Raw genomic sequence first — 22897 nt, forward strand, 5'->3', positions numbered from 1 at the left:
TGGAGGGTGAAACAAGAGTGGATTCTACAACCAATCAGAGCAGATGCCGCAACCAACGTCAGAAATGCTGGCTGTAAACAACTGGTCAGGCTGTACAGCATAGTACGTCCCAGTGGCTGCCAGCTCTGGATCTGTGAGAACCCGTGTCTGAGGTCAAGGGAAGGACTGTAGGAGAGCCCCTGGCTGCTCTGACTGAAGTCATATCTTCTGGTCTAACTTAATTGCATCTCAAGGTACTGAAAGAAACTGTCAGGCAGTTAAGGATTTTTGAAAAATATTTCCTCTGAAATTTACTCTTCCCATAACCTTAATCATCTCAGTACACTGCAACACAGTTTTTCTAGAGTAACTAACTGGCCAGTGCTTTGGAGTCATCTGTTTTTCTTCTTTCGTTCTATATCCTACATTTGCATTGTAGGCAAATCCTGGCCATTCCCCCTTCAAATTATGTCCATTACCTGACTACTTGTCAGCACTTCTATGACTACTTTCCTGGCCAAGTCGCCGTCGTTTCTTGCCTGGTTCACTGCAGTAGCCTCCACACTGGTCTCCTTCCCTTCTTCAGTCTACTCTCAACCTGACAGCCTGAGTGATTCCATTAAAATACAAGTCAGGCTGTGTTACTCCTCTCCTGGCACCCCTACAGTGGCTTCTCACCTCAGAGTAAAAGCCAAAAGACTTACACTGGTCTGCAAGGTCCTATACCACCTCGATTCCCATTACCTCTCTGGCCTTATCTCCTACCAGCTCAACGTGGTAGATTCACGGCAAAAACCGGTCCTAATTTTCCACCCCTCACTATTTTCACATCCTTTGCAATGTGACTTCAAGGCTCTCCCCGTGAAGAAATGAAGTTTGTTCCCGACCCCTTGAAACTAAGCTGGTCTTATGAATTGCTCTGGCCAACAGAATGCGGCAGAAGTACCGTTGTTTCAGTTCTGAGCCCAGGGCTCAAGAGGTCTTGTGTACATGCACGCTCTCTCTTTTCTTCCCTCTCCCCACCCTGTTTCTCTCTCTCTTTCTCTCCATCCCCTCTCTCCCTTTCCTCCTGTTACGGTCTCTCCCGCTCTTCTTTCTTTCTCTCCTCACCTTTCTCCCCACCCTCCCTGCTAGGCATGAGAACAGAATATCATCTTACTGGAGGATGAGAGACACACAGGTATGTGGAGCAGAGCTAAGTCAACCCAGTTGTCTTATCCAAGTCTCAACACATGTGAAAGAGCCCAAGATCAGAGCTATGCTGGCTTGCCACTGACTGCAGAGGCATGAATGAGCCCTGCTAAGCTCAGCTCAGCTCAGCAGAAACACCCAGGTGATCTTCAGACTCATGAGTAAAACTAAGTGTTTATTATGATACAACACTGGGGTTCTGAGGTAGCTTGTTACTTAGCATTATTGTGGAATAGATAACTGATACATTTTCCAGTCATAGTAGCCTTCTGGAAAAGACTAGTCACATCTCTACCTCAGAGTTTTTGTACTTGCTGTTCCCTCTGACTAGAATACTCTTCCTTGACCCCCCCCCCCAATATCTGCACATCTTAATCCCTAACCTCCCTCAGATTTTTGCTCAAATATAACCTTCTAAACTTTTTTTTTTTTAAAATCTAGTTTTGCTTTGCTGACATGATTTCAACTGGGGTAACAAAGACAAATTCATCAACAATATCTTCCAAAAGAAATTTGACGTTCATATGTATCATAGCATTTAAAATTTGAGTCTAGAATTTAGTTGTAGAATATAGGGGAGTATGAAACAGTGGACAAGTATTGACTTTGGATTCATTGTACTTGAATTTGAATGCTAATTTCTCTACTTCCACAGTGCTGAAGAAGTTGAGTTAATTTCTTTCAGTCTAAGTTTCCTCATCTGCAAAACTGGAATAATGTTTTTATTGCAGCATTTTTGTAACAATTCAATGAGGTAAAGCAATGGCTTTCAAATTTTTAAAATTGTGATCCACATTAAAAAAAAACACCTTTTTAATCATCATTTGGAACACACACACTATGTCTATGTATACAAATATGAAAATTAAAAATTCATAGAATGATACTTATCTTTCCTATGAGAAATCATATATTTACATCAAAATGTTAATTTCAATTTACATTAAAAAATTTTACATGATCTGTCTTCTTGACCAATAGTGGGTAAAGCTTTTATTTTATTTTATTTCATTCTATCTTTTAATATTTTAATTTTATTAGAGAATAGTTGATTTATAATGTTGTGTTAGTTTCAGGTTAGTTTCACAACAAAGTGATTCAGCTATACATACACATATAGTCATTCTCTTTAAGATTCTTTTCTCATATAGGTTATCACAGAATATTTTTAAAAATTTAATTTAATTTTATTTTTAACATCTTTATTGGAGTATAATTGCTTTACAATGGTGTGTTAGTTTCTGCTTTATAACAAAGTGAATCAGCTATACATATACCTATATCCCCAAATCTCCTCCATCTTGCGTCTCCCTCCCATCCTCCTTATTCCACCCCTCTAGGTGGTCACAAAGCACTGAGCTGATCTCCCTGTATCACAGAATATTGGGTAGAGCTCCCTGTGCTATACAGTAGGTCCCCATCGGTTATCTTTCTTATATATAGTAGTGTGCGTGTGTTCATCCCAAGCTCCTGATTTATCCCTCCCCCTGACATTTTCTCTTTGGTAACCGTAAGTTTGTTTTTGATATCTATAAGTCTGCTTCTGTTTTGTAAATAAGTTCATTTGTATCTTTTTTTAAAAATTAGATTCCACATCCACATATGAGTGATATCATATGATACTTGTCTTTCTCTGTCTGTTACTTCACTTAGTATGATAATCTCTAGGTCCATCCATGTTGCTCCAAATGGCATTATTTCATTCTTTTTTATGGCTGAGTAATATTCCATTGCATATATGTACCACAACTTCTTTATCTATTCCTCTGTCGATAGATATTTAGGTTGCTTCCATGTCTTGGCTATTGTAAATAGTGCTGCAATGAACATTGGGGTGCATGTATCCTTTCGAATTATGGTTTTCTCTGGATATATGCCCAGGAGTGAGATTGCTGGATCATATGGTAGTTCTATTTTAAGTTTTTTAAGGAACCTCCATACTGTTCTCCATAGTGGTTGTACCAATTTACATTCCCACCAACAGTGTAGGATATCACCTTCTAAACTTATGGTTACCAAAGGGGAAGGGATAAATTAGGAGGTTGGTATTAACATTTACACACTACTGTATATAAAATAGATAACCAACAAGGACCTATTGTATAGCACAAGGAACTATATTCAAAATTTTGTAATAACCTATAAGGGAAAAGAATCTGAAAAGAATATCTATATCTATATGTATATCTACATGTACAACTGAATTACTGTACTGTACACCTGAAACTAACACAACATTGTAAATCAAGCTATACTTCGATTACAAAAAAGTTTAATCAAGATAGGAAAAAAAAATATCATCTTCTTAGTGAGATCTTGTCTGGCCATATATAATACAATCTTATTCTAACACTTCCTATTTCCCTCTTTTAATTTTAACTTTCTCCTTAGCATTTTTTGCTAACAAATATATTTTATATGTTCCTTATCTTTCTTGCTTATGATCTAAATCCCTTGCAAGCTCCTTGGGAACAGGGATTTTTGCCTGTTTTATTCATTACTATATCACCATGCTTAGAACAGTGCCTGGCACATAAAAATAACACAATACATATTTATCAAATAAGTAAGTGAATGAATGTGAATTCTTCAAAATGGTAGGGTGGACTGAAAACGTTTTCTTAATTTTTAAAACTGGCAAAGTTAAGGCTCCCCAAATTAGATTAGTTTTATCTAACTTCTCTCCTTGTCCACATAATGATCTCTGTCACAGCCACCCTGAACTCCTGTCTGGATAGTTGCAATTGCTTCCCAACTAGTATTTTCACATCTGTCTTTCTCCCTATGATCCCTTCCCTCCATCCCAGCTGGGGTGCTCTCTTAAAAGGGAAAGCCTGACTGAGACTGAAATCCTTAGCAAAGCCTAACAGGACCTGCAAGATCTAGCTCTGCTCCCTCCCCACCTTCGACTCACACACACTCTTCTCCTCATTCTCCTTGCTACTTCACTAGTCTTGCCGTTTCTTAAACTGGCCATGACCTCTCCTGCCTCAGGGACTTTACACGAGCTGTTCCCTGTGATGAAGAGCATCTTTATCATCCCTTGGCCGAGTTACCTCCTATTCATCCTCCTGGTCTCCTGGCAAGGATCATCTCCTCAAGAAAAGCCTTCCCTGAACCTCCAGGCTCAAGTTTCTCTGATACTTCATGTTATTCTTTAAGGCACACCATACAGTTTATACTCCTATGTTCGTGCAATTACTTGTTTAATATCTGCCTTTCCCAACATGCTGCAAGCTCAGTGAGGACCTAAAAACTCGTCAACAGATCATTTGGCTACGTTTGGTCTATGGTGCAGAGAAGGCCTTGGTAGGTGAGAAACTTGTAGTGTCAAACAGGAAGCCTCTGAAGAAAAGGGCTTTCACATAATAAGTCAAGTCTTCCAGGAAAGACTCAGTTCTGATGATATTTGTGTGCCTTTCTAAAGCCACAGAGGTCGATAAGCCACTCCTCCCCGTGACCATCACCAGCCCATTAGCAGAAGACAGTCAGAGCGAATACTTCCCGTCTAAGGGGGGTGTGTTGAAGAAAAGCATCTCTTGCCATTCTTGCAATGTCATGATTTATGCAGCGAGGTACTGCTGCAGATGACAGCAATTAGGAACAGAACCTGACACAGCGAGAACAATAGCAGTAGTGTTGATTAACTCTAGGTAGGATATTAGTCTTCTATTGCTGTGAACAAATTACCACAAACTAAGTGGATTAAAACAACACAAACTTATTATCTTACGTTTTCCATGGTCAGAAGTCTGAGCACAGCTTTGCTGGATCCCTGCTCAGGGGATCACAAGGCTGCAGTTAGGGCACCGGCCAGGCTGAGTTCTCATCTGAGGTGTGGGGTCCCCTTCCAAGCTCAGTCGGGTTGTTGGCAGAATTCAGTTTCTCATGACCTCGTAGGAATACGTTCCCCGTTTCCTTGCTAGCTGTCATCTGGGGATCACACTCAGCTCCCAGAGGCCATCGGTATTCCTTGCCATGTGGTCCCCATGCTATTCACAGCATGGATGTTTACTTTCTTCCAGGCCAGCAGGAGCCCACTTCTAGGATTTCTCACCTGTGACCAGCGGAGAAAGCTCTGTGCTTTTAACCTGACTAAGTCAGGTCCATCCCATGACCTCCCTTTTGCCATATTACGTACCACAGCCATGGGAGTGGTCACTCGTCATATTCACAGGCTCCGCTTTGCCCAAGGATGTTAAACAGGGCATCACACCAGGGCATCCTGCCTAGCACCAGCAGCCGGGACAGCTGATGTTAATAACCATGAACCCTTGAGTGCATATTCCTCGCCTGCACTGTGCTAGGTGCTTTTCAGCATTTAATCTTTAAAATAATCTGTGAGGAAAATTCCATTGCTTTCCCTGTTTTACCTGGTTTACAGGTGACTGTCCAGTTTTATACGATCACTAGGAAGCGTAACTAGATTTTAAGCTCCAGTCTTTCTGATTCTAGAATCCATTCTTATACACCTTACCTCAAGACAGCTGTTTCTCCTGTAACCAGGGGAATGATGATTATTACTGTTTTATGGATGTAAACACTGGTTTGGGGAGATCAAGTAACACACTCAAGGCCACCTGGTTGGTGAGTGCTAGAGCAGCCATCAATCTAATCTTCTCTTTCTCAGCCCCAGGCTGTTGGCATCCCATGTAATAGGCGGACATTCAAATCGCTTGTCAGCTAGAAGGAACTCAGTAATGAACCCTCCCCCAGGGACCAGAAGAACCAGCATGCCTTCAGGCTCCAACACTTGATTGAATGACATGACACACATTATCGGTGCTATTTCTTTTAACCTGCAGTGAGTGAAAGCAGGGGTGTTTTATTCCCAAGCTGAGGAAACTTACCTGAGCTAAGGGCACCTGGAATCATTCCCTCAGAAGTTTCCTGATACTTAGCACCAGAAGCCGCTCCTCCCAAGATGGTAAAAGGTTAGTGATCATTAACTTCTCTCTTCTGTGCATTTACACGTTTGAATGAAAAGTGTCCGGGGGCTGAAACAAACAATTATTCAGGATTGAGGATGTATTTCCCTGGGACTAACATCGTCTTGTTTTCATTGCTTCCTGCAGGGAGACAACACAGCTTTGGCCCCGACCTGCTAACAAATACAATTATCCTTTGTAAATGTGATACCTCCCCCCCACATACACTTTGTGCTTTGGCAACCAGAGGTCAACCTCCACCTGAGAGTGCTGTCCACTTTGTTTCTCTCGATAGCTCTCAATGCCAATAGTCAGCTTGGTGCAGAAACAGCTATTCAAGGGACATACCTGCCTCCAGCACCTCAACTGTAACCCCCTGTCCTGCTACTGTGCTTCAGGTAAGAAGCAGAAAATAAAGTTGTCAGAAAAGTTTCATTTCATCTGAGTGCCCTGCCAGGTGAAGGTCTGGATTATAACTGCATTCCTCTGTCAGCAGCCACTCCTCCCGGTGGGCAGCTCTCCTCCCAGGGCTGCAGCTTGCCCAGCACCAGGAGTACCACTTTCTTCTCCTGCCCCTTCAGGACCAGGGCTGGTAACAGCTGCCCACCTGGCACTCATCACCCACCCCTTGATGGCCCACACCTCAGTATATAGCTCCATCCTAAAAATGTTCTTAATTAACCTTTAACTAATTGGAGTGTGGCATCCATATCCTACCAAGAACCCTGGCTGATAATCACTTTAAACTCTTAATGGAATTATTGACTTATGCAGTGAGTATAAACTGGTGATAGAAAGCATTAGGCATATGGCTGATGGGGCACTGGACATTCGTATATTGCCAAAATAACATCGCATCGTTTACTTGCTAGTCACATGGGGAAAACATCATGCTACAATGGAAGGATGAGACTACCCTTTGCCTTAATTGATGGTTCAATGCTAGGATCCTCAGTGGTGAGTCAACCAGAACATATGTATCTTCTGATGAAATGCAATATAAAGTCCACATCTATGACATAATCTAGGTAACAAGATTTAAATTGAATCATCATGCCTTTGCTTTTTCCTTCCAGTTTATAAAAAAATAAGTGGGTTAGAGAAACAAGCTAAATGATATTGCAAAGAAGCACCTAGTCAAATCCAGAAGATGGGATGTTCTGTAGATAACTGGCCAAATCCGTTTAACAAGCATGCTATCATGTCTATACTTGCTCTTTTTTAAAAAAGGACTTAAAATTGGATATGTGATGTACATGCTCTAATTGGCTCCTCATTGAACAAACTAGCTAGAAAGGACATTTGGGGGATGATTTAGATAATCAAATATGGACTGGTTATTATTAAGATGTATTGACATGGAAAGTTTCAGATCATTAACTGGGAGTAAATGCAACTGTCCAGGGAAGGGACTGTGAAGAATAAAAAAAGGCCTGAGGACATAGCCTTCAGAAACATCAAGATTTCAGAGAGAACACTGGAGGTGGAGAGCTGGTCAGGGACTGACGAGGAGCCAGGAGACAACGGAAGAAGCAGGAAGGCCAGGGGAGGAGGGTGTTTCCAGAAGGAGGGAAAAGTCAGGTGTATCATACGCTACAGACAGGCGAGCGGGAGGATGAAAAGGAGGCCACTGATATTACAGTAGGAAGTCCTCGGAGACTTCTGCGCGTGGAAAGGCAAGGAACAGAGATGGCTCTTGTAAGAATGGTATTAGAAGGAAGGAAGAACACAGGACAGTAACTGGAGGGAAGCAACGGTGCCCATCTTTGCACGAGGAGGTGGAAGAGGAGGAGTTGCATTCAGGTTGTATCCTGGGTAAATGAAACTCCTGGAAACTACTCCTGTACCCAGAATACAGTGTGGGTGGCGCCTCCTGGAGGACGCAAAGGGAAGGGCTTATGAAGCAGGCAGAGTACATAGAGTTGTTTGGAAATGGAGAGTTAAGCAATTTGTAGACTGATTGGAAAAGGTCAGTAGGGATACAGAGATTGAAAATCTAAGAGGAGAAGGAAGGATCACTTATGGCATAGGAGGCAGAAGTTCACAGAGCAGGGAATAACGTGGCGAGCAGCAGACAAGGCCGATGAGCCTTGTGGAGGATCTCTGAATCAGCAGGAAGACAGCCAGGACCCAAACCATGGAATTCTCACCTTCTGTGGAAGTCACCAAGCTGGTGATGATGAGCAACGATAAGCATACTTTGAGCGCAGGTTTTCCAAGTGGCAGTGTTTTGGAGTTCTGCAAAGCCACATCAGCGGTCACTAGATTGTGTGGGCCTCACACTTACTGGGGCAGGGGATTGTCAATGTGATGGGACTTGAGGGGTGGACCCATCACCCCAGGAAAATCTCCCCAAACACTGTGATGGAATGAATAAACAATAAAAGGTTTTGAGTCAGCAGACGGGTTTTTGGCCCTTCTCTTCTGTCACGTACACTTTTTGAACTTCAGCTTGACTTGCTTCAATGAACTTTTACTCAATACAGGGCACAAAGGACACTGTTCTTAGTACAGCCCGTGACATTCTATTCAATCAAGAATCTGTTTGGAGAAGGGTCTGGAATATTTTTGGCCTGAAATGAGAAGTATAAAACTGTTCTCCATGTGCGTGGAACAGAGAACAGCCTCCCTAAAAAGTTAAGACTGATAGAAGAGGAACTAAGGTGCACTGTTTACTATGACCATTTCTTTTCTCTTTCTGTACTCTCTTCCCATCACTCCATCACTGAACCAGAAAGGGCCGATGTCTTCTGGCCTCTACTGCCCCACGGAGTCCTGCTTTGTGGCTACTGACCACACAGCAAACTATCCCCTGGTCAGCAGGTCTCAGACGTGCATGCAACGCTCCTAACCAGGGCTCTGAGGAGACCACAGCTGCCTTCCAGGGGATTCAGCAGCTGCTCAGGGTCCAGCAGCTCAGAGGCCATTAGTCAAAGGTTGCTATTGCCAACTGCTCTGCTCGCTATGTCAGATGGATCTGGGACAAGCTCTTGGTCAGAGGGTTTTCTCCCTGGTGCCTCTTCGTAGATGCTCATCTTCCCAATTTATCCTCCAAACAATATCTTCCCTCACAGCTTTAGAAACTCTGGGGCTTTGCAGAAATGTGTACAAAGCGTGGAGACTCCAGCCAAGAGATGAGAGTGGGAAGGAAAACTGCAAAGGGAGGGAGAGCTGAAAGGTGCCGGGCCATTAATTCCAGCTCAGTGGGGATGGGGAAGGAAACAGTAACTCAGAACGGAGCTCCAGAGCTAAAGCAAACAGGAAGGTTTTAATGAGAAAGTCCTTGAGGGGAAATGACTCAGTGGTTTGGAAAGACTGGGTTCCGGCAGGGCTGGAGGTACCACTTGGAGCTTCATCCTTGGGGAGGGAGGGTAGCCAGTCTGGAGGAGGCCCACCAGGGAAGGGCAGGACTTTCTTTTTGGTGCCAAGACAGAGCAACCTCATCCTCCACTGGGGTTCCCCCCACCACACACATTTCCCTGGAACGGGGGTTGGGAAGGGGATCCTCAGGCAGGAGCAGCTGTTCCGTCTGCTACAGGATTGAGAAAAGCATCTTAACTCTTAGTATGGAGGGGGAGGCTGAGACTGCATGGTCAAGAATCTGTTTGGAGAAGGGGCTGGGATATTCTGGTGCTGCACCTGCAATGAGGGATACACAACAGTTCTTCCAGTGCCTGGAACAGAGAACTTAAAAATAAAAAATGCTGCTAAAAGGAAAACTAAGCCACGATGATTACCATGATGATGATAAGACATGGTGCAGAGCTTGGGGAGGGGATGCATTTTCTGATCCAAAAATCAGGGCATGGCATCTAACAAAAACAGTTTTTCTCTGGTTTCTGAATTTGCATACAGGAGATGCCTTAAAATGGTATAAAGTGAAATCATACTTAGTCATAAATGTAACAAAATGAACTTATCAGAAAAGGTGACTTTGCATGAAATTGGAAGTATGCTGGAGACTCTGGCAGGAACCCAAACTGTGTTTGAACTGAAGTGTACCTGAGAAGAGCTGGCGAATGAAACTTTACAAATCCTGACTTTATTATAATTTCTGCATGAATCAGCGACGGGTCGGGAGAGAGGGAGAGCAGGCTCCCTTCTGCGAGTGTGGGTGTCAGGGGAGAAGCCAAAGTCCCTCTGGCGTATTCAAGTGAAAAGCGCTTGGGCTCTGGGGCCCGGGACCTAGAATAGAGTCCTGACTCTCTGACATCCTAGCTGTGTCTCTGGTGAATCTGGGGTCCCTGATCTGCCGAGTGAAGACAGAACTGAGCCTGCCAGGTGGCTGTGAGAATTCCAGCTAATGTTTGGGTCCCTGGTCCAATGTCTGGCGTGGATGGTTACGCATGATGTCAATTCCTTCCCCCTCTCCGACCCATCTCATTGAGGTAGGGAAAGATGCACCAGCTTTGGAAAGGTACCCAGTCACTGAAAACACCCTGCAATTTATCAGACGTTTGGGGACTCCTCCAGAAGCACAAGGAGGCCCTGTCCATCCCCCACCCCCACCCCCCCAGGCAAGTGGGTGAGGAGAGAACACGCTCAGGTCAAGCTGCCTGCTGCTCAGTGGGTGCCCACCGCAAACCCACCATAAACCCGTCGCAAACCAGTAAGGGCCAGGCTTCCACTGGCTGGAAAACTGCACGGAGAGGAAGCTGTAAACAGTCTGGGGGGAAAGAAAGTTTCCTGTTGAAATAGGGGCAGCAAGAGCCTGGTGATTTGGGGTGAGCAGAAGAACAAGGGCAGCAAAGAGGGGAAAATGTAAACACAGATGAACCGTGAGCCCCCGGTGCATTTTATCTGACCCGAGGAGCAGCCGGGGCAGAAAGAATGTGGGAACCTCAGTTATGCTGTAGATGATCACGAGGAACTTCCCAGCCTTAGCTGATCCCGCTGACGGCTCCTTCAGCGACTTAAAAGGGCATTTAAAAAGCCATTCTCCAAGGCCCTCCTGCAAGGGGAATGGGGAAGATTTGTCATTTCCACCCAGCTTGCAATGCTGTCACTTCTGTGCACCCTGGCTTTTTCTAAAAAGGTCTCTGCCTTTTAAATTTCATCATTTACACCACTTGCTTCAATGACTCTAAACCTGGCATGCTGCTCCATGGTTTTGCTGCTCTCTGAATCACATGCTTTTGCGTACATTATGTAGTAGGGCTTGGAGTCCAACCTTAGAAGGAAGTTGCCAAAGCTTCCCATTCCTTTACCAAGGCTGCTGGTGGTGCCTTTCTGGAGTCGTCAGAAACCCACTCTCTTCCTCAAGGTCTTTTTTCTAATTCTAAGTTAACCTTGAAGAAAGATCCCAGGCTGGGCCATGACTACCTAAGAGCTCGAGCCAATGCTGATTAATAAATATTTAGGCACCTACTATGTGCCAGGCATGATGGGGATTCCCAGGTAAGGATCCTTAGTTTCTACTCTGCAGGGCCTTGCTGCCTGTAAAGGAGAAACACACAGGGTCTATGTCGGGTCTATAGTGGAGTCCAGCTCCTGTGGGCTGTGAGTAGAGGCGACTGGCACAATGGAAACAGTTCACTGTTATTGTATTCATTCAAAAGATATTTGCTGAGTACTGATTATGTACCACACACTTTTCAATACCTTGGGGATACAGTGAAGAATAAGAGTGTGGGATCTGAGGTCAGGCAGAACTGAATCAAAGCCCTACTTCCAATGCAACCCAAGTCTCAAACTCACTGAGCTCCAGATTTTTCATTTTTAAACTGGGACCATAACAAGAATAATAATATCTACTTTGCAGAGTTCTTGTGAAGTCTCGAGTGGTTATGATACATGCTTAATGTGGCTGATTGGTTGTTCTAGAATAGATGAATAAATAAGGATGATGATTGGATATGCAAACAGGGGAGGTAAAGAAAATTAATTTTATTTCTTGGGCATGACCGAATGCACGGCTATGGCAGAAGGAGAAATAACAGCACATACAGAGACGCAGCATTCCAGACGAGGCTATGCCTAAAACAGTGTTGTTCCTCAAGGGGCCACAAATTTTCTAAGAGAATGTTTTACTTTTTTATTTTAAAACTAAAACTTGACGATTATTTCATGTACATAAATGCATATGTATACATACATATATACCATGTATATATAATAAATATGATATATATTCTTGTAAGCACACATATTCTAAATAATCTGAATATCCAACGTATAATCCACAGTCACCGCATGATTGCAGCCTCCAGTTTGTGTCTGGGATCACATTAATGCCAAGTAAAGCTTGGCTTCATTTATTTTCATTTATTTTCCTCTAATGAGGAACAGAGAGAGGTGGGCTTAACATATAAATGTGTTTGCATCTGCTGGAAGCTAAAAAACAGCAGGGTGCATTTTATCCAAAAGTAGGTTTAGAGGTGGTAGGAAGAGAGAAAAGCTGAGTGCAAGAGAGGATGCCTGCACTTGGTCCAGGATAATACAGATGGGCTGACTGGGAAAGAGCTGGGCTTGGACAGTTAGGACCACACTGTGCTGGGAATACAGACTTGGTTTTAGGAAAACAATATGATGTCACATTTCATTAATGTTATTAATGCTCATTTTACTGGTTTTGTGACTTTTTTGGTGTTTAGATCATAAATTTGTTTTAGTCTTATATGAGCACTAAGGTAACATGGGTTAATACTACCTAGTTTTTTGATGTACAGATTTAAATAATATATTAATAGGGCTTCCCTGGTGGTGCAGTGGTTGAGAGTCCGCCTGCCGATGCAGGGGACACGGGTTCGTGCCCCGGTCCGGGAAGATCCCACATGCCGCGGAGCGGCTGGGCCCGTGAGCCATGGCCGCTGAGCCTGTGCGTCCAGAGCCTGTGCTCCGCAACGGGAGAGGCCACAACAGTGAGAGGCCCGCGTACCGCAAAAATAAAAATAAAAAAAATATATATATATTAATAAACCTAATTTAAGTCTAACCCAAGGGTCCACTAGATCTCTGAAGGGCGGGGCATTGTCCTAGGTTAAGGAGCAGCTGGGACACTCCATCCCGGTGTAGGTGGAGGAGGGGCTGACCGGAAGTGCCACTTTCTGGGTGAGGGCCTGAGTCCACAGCTTCCTGGGAACTATGAGCAGGTTCCCGGGAAAGGTGAGGTCATCACAGAAGGGCTTGGAAGGGTGCAAAGGAGCATGTGCTACGGAGAACAGATCCTATTTCCCCAACTTTCTCCTGGCTTAACCTCCGGACTTACAGAAACCTCACCGGTTGCTTCTCTCAACTTCCTTCACTTACTGCTGCAGATCTGCCACGTTTCAGCTCCTGTGCTGGGCTCAGGGATACAGTGTGCATGAGATGAACACAGCCCCCTACCCCCACGGAGCTTACAGTGAGAGGGACCATTGAATTCATACTCATTCTCCACTCTCACTGCTTGTCCTTTCCTATAAACTTAGTCTTTAGAATCCTACACATAATTCCCGCCCCACTTCTACAAAGAAATAATCAAGCTTCATTTGATTTATTCAACTACATATCCGGAAAGGGGCAGGTACCAGGGGCGATAGCGGCATTTTCTCCTGTTTTTTTCTTGGCGCTGTCTGAGTCTAGCCCAAGAACCTGCAAAAAAGCGAGGACTACGTTTTATAGAGAGTTAGAAGAGGCAGCAAGGAAATGGCATGATTGGCTAGCAGGTCCGGTATTAAGGCTAGCAGGTCTTGTTTTCCAGGGTGAGGGGAGCCAGCCAAAGCTGAGTTGGAGGATTGTGACTGGTGTATGTTAGGTGTCCTTGACAGTGAGGCATTTCTTGTAAGTGGGAACTGACTTTCATTTAGATCTGTGATGTGGACCCCCGCCGCTGGGGAAGCCTCCATTTTGTGGGTCCCGATATTTGAATTAATTTTTTATTACATCTTAGGTTGGGCTCTATGGAAGTACTGCCAGAGGTAGGGGTTTGGGAACACGTGATTTATTCAGGAAAAACTTGTAAGGGAAGAAGGGAAGCAGAAAAGTGAAGGGAAAAGAGTAAAGCGAGGAAGAAGTTGATTTGATCCCCAGAGGACTCTGGAGCATCACAGAAATGTCCCCACCATGAGGCAAGAGGGCCAGACTTTTGTGGTTGGGAGGGTGTGTGTGTGTGTGCGCGCGCGCCCGTTGAGCGAGGGGGTGGTCGGTGGCATAACCTCAAAGCTGAGGCAGCCCCCATCAGCTGTAAGGGTAATTTCTAGAGAAAGGGGGAGCTGGGAGCTGTTAGTTCACCACCTCTGTGGACGGGTGCACCAGCCCAGTAAAGGGGAACCGAGTGAGGCACCAAATGAATCTGCCTCATGTAGCTTCAAATGCAGGGTTCACCTTCACAAGTTAGCATGACCATTATATGAGGCGATCATGAAAAGCACCTGCTGCAGTAACTGTCCCTTCCTCTCCTTTCTGGCATTAGAGGCAGAAGTTCTTGACAGACAAGCCTAATCAGAAAAATCTACCTGATTCATACTCGAGGTAAGCAAGAAGCTTAAACCCATCACTGAAACCTTATTCCTCTGCCCCCCCTGCGCCAACCACATGGAGGAATCCAACCTCACCTGGTCTTGTGCTCGCCCAGTGCTTTGGCTGTTGCAACAGCCCCTAAAGAAATAGTTTCTTTCCTGTCAAGAATCAACCCTCTGGATACCTCTACCGCAGGGCTTCCCAAACTCCATTGCATTAAACTCTAGTTTAATGGGGTTGGGGAATGAAGGTTGTGGTAGGGAATGACGCTCCCAAAGATGTCCACACTCTAATCCATGGAACATGTGACTGTGTTGCCTTACATGGTAAATGGAACTTTGCCGATGTGACTAAGGGCATGGATCTTCAGGTGGAAAGAACACCCTGGATTATCCAGGTGGGCCCAGTCTAATCACATGAGTTCTTAAAAGTTAAAAATCTTCCCTGGCTGTGGTCAGAGAGAGATGAGACAGAAGAAGATGGAGGAGAGATTCAAGGTGTGAGAGTTATTCGACCTGCCATTGCTGGCTTTCAAGATAGAGGACGGAGCCGTGAGCTAAGGAATTTGGGCAGCCTTTAGAAGCTGGGAATGGCCCTCAGCCAGCAAGAAAATGGAGACCTTGGTCCTATAACCACAAGGAATTCAATTCTGCCAAGAACCAGAATGACCAAGGAAATGGACCTTCCCCTTGAGCCTCAAGAAAAGGTCATAGCCCTGCTGACACTGTCATTTTAGCCTGTAGAGACCCACATCAGACTTCTGATCTACAGACTGTCAGATAATACATTTGTGTTTTTTGAGCTGTTAAGTTTGTGGTGATTTGTTACAGCAGCAACAGAAAACTTGATCAAATAAATTTGGGAAATGATGTTACAGATTATAAGACATGTTAATCATTTTGTTATGAGAGAGTCATAGTAAAAACAAAGTGAGTAAAAAAACATTAATTGAATCAAATAGCAGATAACTTGTTCACTACAAAGAGAGAGGCCAACATTACCCTGATTCACAGTTCTGTGTTCCCACAGCATCATGTGTGCAAATAGAGGGCTGCTGCACAGCCACAGCATCAGCATCATGCTCCGTTGTCATAGTTACCCTCTGAAAAGGAAGATGCCCTGACAAAGACCAGATTGACTGTGGTAAGTGGTGGGAAGTTACCCTGAGGGCGGCCAGATGCTTCTACATTCATGTCAGAGATGTTTTCTGAAATTCGTATTCAGTCAGCTCTGCCCCAAATGGAAACGTGGTCATTTATGTTTAGAAAACAGGAAGCCTATATTCATGATGGATACTTTCTAATGAGGAGGATTTGTTCTACCATCCTAACACCGAGGGAACCAAACACCAGCAAAAGCAATGTTTTGTGATAGATTTTGCCCCAACTACTGGTAACTTCTTATACCTCATTTCCTACCCTTCTCCAACTTAATCCCTAAATGCTAGTCACAGGGCTTCCTGTTATACCTTGAATACTCAAGTTTATCCTTCTGTAGGGACTTTGCCCTTGCTCTTCCCCAGGCTGGAATGCCTTTCCTCCAGATGTTTGCATGCTTCACTCCGTCCATTTAAGTCTCTGCTCAAATGTCCCCACCTCAGAGAGGTCATCCCTAAGCTCTTTACCTAAAATAGACACCCTGCCCCAATATTATTAGTCTTCTTACCCAACTTTATAGTTCCTCGTGGCACTTCCGTATTTATTTGAGCAGTTGTTCATCGCATCCCCACCAGACTCTAAATTACATGAAAGCTGCTGGAGCCTTGTCTCTTGATCACTGCTGTATCCCCAGTTTCTGGCACCTCATAAGTACCCAGTAAACACTTGTTGAATGTAGGAAGGAATTGCTTGGAGTCTTGATTCTCCACTGCCCTTCCAGCCCTCTGGCACTTAATACTGGCTATAGTACCTCGTCCAATTTCTCCCAAATCCAAGTTGTTCCCTAGTCCATTGTCATTGGTATGGATGACTGTATCTTTCAAAGATGGCCACCACAATATATATCCCATCTCACATGCTCCTCTTACAAACTGATATTGATTCTCCTTCCTTTGAGGAATGTGTCTATATTCTCTCCTCTTGAATCTGGCCTGGACTGCGACCACAATGGGAGTATGCTATGACGCTACGTGACTTCTAAGGCTAGATCATAAAAGGTGATATAGTGTTTGCCTCATTCTCTTGGGTCTCTCCCTCTGGGAACACAGCTCTCTTCCTATGGGGACAGTCAGGCCCATGGAGGATGATGTATAGCTGTCCTGACACACAGCTGAGCTGAGGTCCCAGTTCACAGCCAGCACCAACTTCCAGATACATGAAGAAGCCTTTGAAATGACTCCAGCCCCAACCATTGTCCAGCTGCAGCTGAAGGAGAGACCCCAGTGAGAACCACCTAGCCAGACAGCCACCCACCAACATCCATGGGAGGTAATAATAAAATGATTGTTTTTGTTTTAAGCCACTAAGTTTAAGGGTGGCTTGGTATATAGGAATAAACAACTGAAACAGATGGGATATGGAGCTGTCTGTTAAAAGCTCTGATTTCTAATCTCTATTCTGTACCACTCACTCTACTTCCCAAGGACTCAGTTTCCAACCTACAACACCAGAGCATGCATGTAACCACCTCTTCTAACTTTCATCCTAGGGTGATTGGTCATCCTCAGGAATTGTGCTTAGAAAAAAGTACACATATATTTTGATATTTTCCTATTATAACAGTTCAGAATTTGCCTGGATTCAGCCACTCTGAAGATAAATAAGTCACCCAGGACAGCTGGGTTAATGAACTGCACTCCACTCTCAGTCTTCTCAGCTCCGGCCCCACGCCAGTCCCTGGTAGCATTTCCTTTTCCAGCAGCCCTTGCCATCTACAAGGACGAATTCCATACATCTCTATGCACCTCTATGCAGCTGGGGCAGGCTCTCATAAGGCTGTTCAATTGCTTCCTCCAAGCAGTTCTTACTCAAGGCTGAGGGCAAAACCAAGAGCCCCCCACCTCACTGGGCTGTTTCTGGGCCCAGTCTGGGAGGGGTTTTTAGGGAAGTCAACACAGTCACAGTGGGGCTTGATAACAAACCTATGGTCAGAACCTCTCAAATACAGTTAAGCATTGATTCTGGAAAATAAGCTGCAGGTGGAAATAATATGCAAAAAATACAGTGTCTTTTGCAGAGAGACTGATTGGGTAGGGGATTTAGAACTGGTCAGTATGATAACAATAGTTAAGATCATGGTCTGGCTTCAGAGAGCCCGAGCTCAGATTCTAACTCTGCAAGTCCCTAAGCCTCTCCAAGCCTCAGTTTCCTTGGCTGTAAGGTGGAACTAAGACTAGAACCTCCCTCATAAGGATGTCATATGGACGAGTTGAACTGATGCTTGTACAAGCCAACACTGAAAACTGAAGCCCTCTGTAAACGGGAGCCCTTGTCTTTCCCTGAGATGGATCACAAAGGCTGCACAGGGTTGGTTAAGGCTGGAAGAGTTTGCCCAGTGATTTATGGAGCTGGAATGGGGAGCTCTGAAATGGGAAAGGCCAGCATGTTGCCTCAGGGATGCTGTATAAAAGCCTTGGGCTTTTTACGTTTCCTCCCCCAATCCAGAACCCCCCTCCGCCTCCTCGGCAGCTGCCACCCCTGGATCGCTTTTGAGCCCCTACAAGTGTGGACCCCTGGGACTAACACCCTGGGAAAACCCTCCCTCCATCCTCTCCCTTGTCTCATTGGAAGGTTGCCTGAAGGGCCGACTCACAACACTTAACATAAAGAGCAGAAACTCCCTATCCCACCAATGCCCTTGGTTTCCCACGAACTAGTGGTGGAGCAGTCGCATTTGCACGAAATGGCATGTACTAAAATAGGCAGTTTGAAATATTCCTGGCAGATGGTGTTAAATATAGACACAGCGACAGATTGGCCCCTCAGTGCAGCTCTTCTCCAGAGCGTTAAGAACATGCTGCAGCCAAGAAGCTTCTCTTTTCCGGAAGACTGTGGCAACAGCCCCAGGATCTCGCCATGCCAGAGAACTGCTAAGACTTAGAGAAGGGAGGTACCTCAGAGAGTGAACACTGGTACCATGGTAAGAGGTTCCCAAATTCCACAAGTGCTGGAATGAAAAAAAAACAAAGGTGCAGAGAAGAAGTTCTGATGAACTGGAATTATTTATCTTCCTTCTGAAGGATCAACTACTCTCTCAAGAGATGTCTTCCATGAGCAAAAATTGAAATAGAAATAGAGGCAGTAGAGTACAGTGGTTAAGGTTGGAGGTTTGTGGCTAGAGTGCTCAGGTTTGAACCCTGGTTTTGCCCCTTACTAGTTATGTGAGCTTGGCCAAATTATTTAACCTTTTGCTGCCTCAGTTTCTTCATATGCAAAATGGGATAACAATAATACTCTCCTGTGACGATTAAGTAATGTAATGTAGGTAAAGGCCATGCCCAGTGCCTTGTACAGAATAACTGTTGCTTGGATGGTGGCTATTTTATTTAATGGACTAGGAAGGAGAGAGCGGTACTTATTGTAAAATGGCTGAAGAGCATTAAGGCTTGGAGGAACATTTCGGATAAAAACCAAGCCAAAATTAAAAATAAAGTCAGGTTGCAAATTCTTAAGTAGTTCCTATATCCACCGAGATTGTATTTGGAATGGGCGATGCCATAAATAGCTACCCAGTGGAAAGCCATCACCGCGGGAAGGGTGCTGGTGTGTGAAAGGCTGGCTGCTGGGAGAGGAAGGAGACAATCTGGAGGGGCTCGGTCATTATCTTAAAAGGGAAGGCAAATCTATCTTTTCCTAAGGACTAGGACTTCGAACATCGTGAAATTCGCTATCTGACTTCCACGCAGTAAAACTTTTTAAAAGCCAGGAGGATTTTCTCTTCAATTGTAATGACAATACCTGCCAGTCTGTGGCAAGTGCCATTAAGGGACCTAGCAGGTGGTCCTGTGCTCTGGTTCTCTGCATGCGTGTCATGCTCCATTGTGGCTGTGCCTCTGGTTTCCTTCTATCCAATCCCGTTGTCTCCAAATTCTGAAGTGAGAATTTCCGTGTATTTCACACTCTGTGTGCTGCTAGGACCATGTCCCACTGACCAAGAGAAATGTTCGCTTTGAACTGTCCTTGCAGGACTAGAATACTCCTGACAGCCTAAGTATTGCCCCCTGGAGCTAGAAGAGTCTTTTCTACAGAATTTTCTCAGGGGGATTATGGTAAAGGCAACCTCTGCAGGAGGATTATGGGACTATGTTCAGGACGCTGGCTCCAGAAATAATAGGTAGTGCATGGTCTCATGGTACAGACTTGCCCGTATTCTTACATCCTGTATTAAAGTAGGCTAACTGCTGTTACAGACTAACCCCAACGCTTCAGAGGCTTAACAGGGTGAAGGGTTGTTTTTCTCTCAAGCAAAGTCCATTGGCATTGGGATGGGGAGGAGTGGGGGTGGGATGTCCCTGCTCCATACAGTCATTTAAGAACCCAGGCTGACAGAAGCCCTGCAGTTTTCAATTTGTGGCTTTCAAGTTTGCCTGGGTGTCATCATCCCGTAGACAGAAAGGTGCATGGAGAACCACAGTGGGAAGTTTTTATGGGTCAAGCCTAGAAGAGGTCTATCTATCTATCTATCTATCTATCTATCTATCTATCTCACATAACTTCCACTCATATTCCATTGGCTATAACTTAGTATATGACCATATAGAGAATGTAAAGGAGGCTCGGACGTGTAGTTTACCTGTGTCCCCAGGAAAGAGAGGAAAATCAAGAATTTTGGGGATCAGAAGCCACCATATTGCACTTCTTGAAGCTATTTCAAGAGACCAGGAGACATTTTGTATCGACATTTGGAAAAAATTCTAGAATTTTTTTCAAATTTCCTGTGCTGTTTTCACTCAATTTTGAATCAGACTTGTTAAATAGTTGCTTCTAACCTACATCTCTTCCTATTAAATCTTGTAGTCAAGGAACATCACAGCTTCCCTACAATAAAAGTGGAGTTGATCCATCCCTCACAGCCTAAGTTTCTTTGTGAATGGCACAGTAACTGAGTGCCTCCTCTTAAGAAGAAAACACCAATTATTCTTTAAAAGAAAGCTTATTTTCCTCAATGCAAGACTCAGAGTTTTGCACTTTGCATTATTGTGAGTGTTTTAGAAACTGCTGATACTCCTCTAATGCTGTTTGTACCAACAGGCTGCAAAAGAGCCCAGTAGACAAAGGAATAAAAGAAAAGGAAAGAACCCTTTCATTTATAACAGGACCAGTCCTATAATGGCCACAGAATATGCTCCCCAGCATTTAAGTAAGAACTGCCAGATGCTTTCCTCATTCCTACTAAAGGAAGTTGTATGCATGGATATAATGATATTTGTATGTTTACAGCATGCTCTTACCTTTATGATCAGTTATAAGGACATTAAAATTTTCTGCAATATTAATGAAAATAAACATATTGCTAAGGCTTTAAAGACCAACCAAAAATTCCATTATAGCTGAAAATTTGCAATAATATTGTTGAGTGTACAGTCTACTGCTATAGGAAGATACAAATATAATAAAATGTAATATACACTCTACCCCATGTATACTTCTATCTGACACCTCTTACATTTTAGTATATTTAAGTTTTCACTATAAATGTTTTTACATAGAACAATAGTTCTAAAACTTTGTTGTGCACCAGAATCACACAGAGAGCTTGTTAAATATAGATTCCCAGAAATGACCCTGGACTGAATATGAGGGGGTATAGTAATACCTCATTTTGGTATTTACCTCATTTTGTATTTACCTCATTTTTATAAATACATATGCATTGGGGCATATGTATTTTTAACAAGTTTTCCAGGTGGTTCCAATGCATACCAAAGCTTGAAAATCATGCCTGATGTGTCTTAATGCTCCCAGTGTCTGGCATATAGTAGGCACTTAACATACATTTGATGTATGAATGAGTAAATGAGCAAAATAAATTTGTTGCTGAGTCTAAAGCAATAAAAATTCATTGGGAATTTACTGCCACTAGCATTAAACACAAAAATAAGAAATAATCTCATTCCCAGGAATGCTGCAATAATAATTCAACTTTATTTGTACAGTGTTTATCACCAAGTTTCACTGACATCAAATATTCAAATTTACTACTAGAATGCCAAAAAGCCATAGATGAATAATAGGGTAACTGGAAAGGATATGCCACACTCAGAGGGGGAATGCAAGAATTGGAATAAACTAATTTTGATAAAGACACAACATCTTAATAATGCAAAAATCTACATCCTTCCAGTGTTGCAGGTACATCTGGATGAGAACTATTTATCTGGTGTCAAGTGCAATTTCAGGACCACCTGCTTAATGATAATCTTTAATTAAATGATAGGTACTTTATTAGGAGTTAGACTCCCCCAAAGCAAAGTGTGTTATGAGAATTGCAAGCTTTCAGAAAGCTGACACACACCTTCCTGTGTGTAACATCCTCCCAGTGTTCCTGTGACCTCTCTGGGTGCTCCTTCTCTGCCTTTTCAGGCTCATCATCTTCTACTCAACCATTAAAAATTAAATTCCTCAAAGTTTTGAGCTAGGCTCTCTCCTTTTATCACTCTCCAGAGCATATGATCTATCCCTATACCTTTAATTATCATACATTTATACATGATACCCAAATTGTTGTCTCTAGCTCAGACCACTCCTCTGAGCTCTAGTTGGTTATGCACACCATACAAGAACAGTTTATAAGACTTAGACCTAACTTTAATGAGTACAAGAAAAATATTAGTCAGTCTTTTATTTTTAACTGATTGAGCATATAGATATATAAAGTATCCAATATACTTCATAAATGTGAAAAATCTTGATATCATATGCCAAGGACTCAGTAAATGTTACATGCTGGGGTATTTTTTTTTCTGATGTTGTTATATATAATATAGCCCTCCAAAGCAGGATAAACATAAAATTTCAAAGCTACATCAAGATGTACATCTGAGTAGATAGTGTCAATTGTGCTGAGATGGAATGATGTTTGGCTGGAATTTTGAACACCCAATCTTGGACCAGCCCCCTATGGCTAGCTGTCTCAGGTTCAGGAGGAAAAAGTGTAGGTGCAGGGGAAAGCTGCTCTGTTTGTTACTGTGAAGTTTTAGCCCCTCCTTGTCCTCTCCACTTGGAAATTAATCCCCACTGAGCTGCACAGGGCCACCTGATGCCAGGGGGACTCCTTTGCCTGGAGAAGGCCACCCAACAGCCTGGAACTCAATCAAGCACAGTGGCCTAGTTCCTCAAGATCTACATCCAGTCCTGGTCCTCAAGTCCTACTACTCTGATGACTAGAAAATATAAGGAGAGAGAAACCCTAAGGAAAAACAT

At 43.7% G+C, this 22897-nt stretch overlaps 1 protein-coding gene across 5 annotated transcripts in view; it reads right to left on the bottom strand.

Moving 5' to 3' along the window:
• The window catches only part of TSEN15 (tRNA splicing endonuclease subunit 15), a 135731-nt gene that overhangs the window by 31354 nt on the left and 81480 nt on the right, over positions 1-22897 (bottom strand). For 4 of the 5 annotated variants that reach the window (XR_013828177.1, XR_013828178.1, XR_013828179.1 and 1 more), the window contains one exon: positions 6021-6167. The gene's annotated coding sequence lies outside the window, so the exon portion shown is untranslated. Of the gene's footprint in view, positions 1-5118; positions 5228-6020; positions 6168-22897 lie in introns of those variants that run through there. The other variant, XR_013828181.1, reaches the window with a different exon arrangement.

The sequence above is a fragment of the Stenella coeruleoalba genome (assembly GCF_951394435.1).
Source record: "Stenella coeruleoalba genome assembly, chromosome: 1".
NCBI classification, from domain to species: domain Eukaryota; kingdom Metazoa; phylum Chordata; class Mammalia; order Artiodactyla; family Delphinidae; genus Stenella; species Stenella coeruleoalba.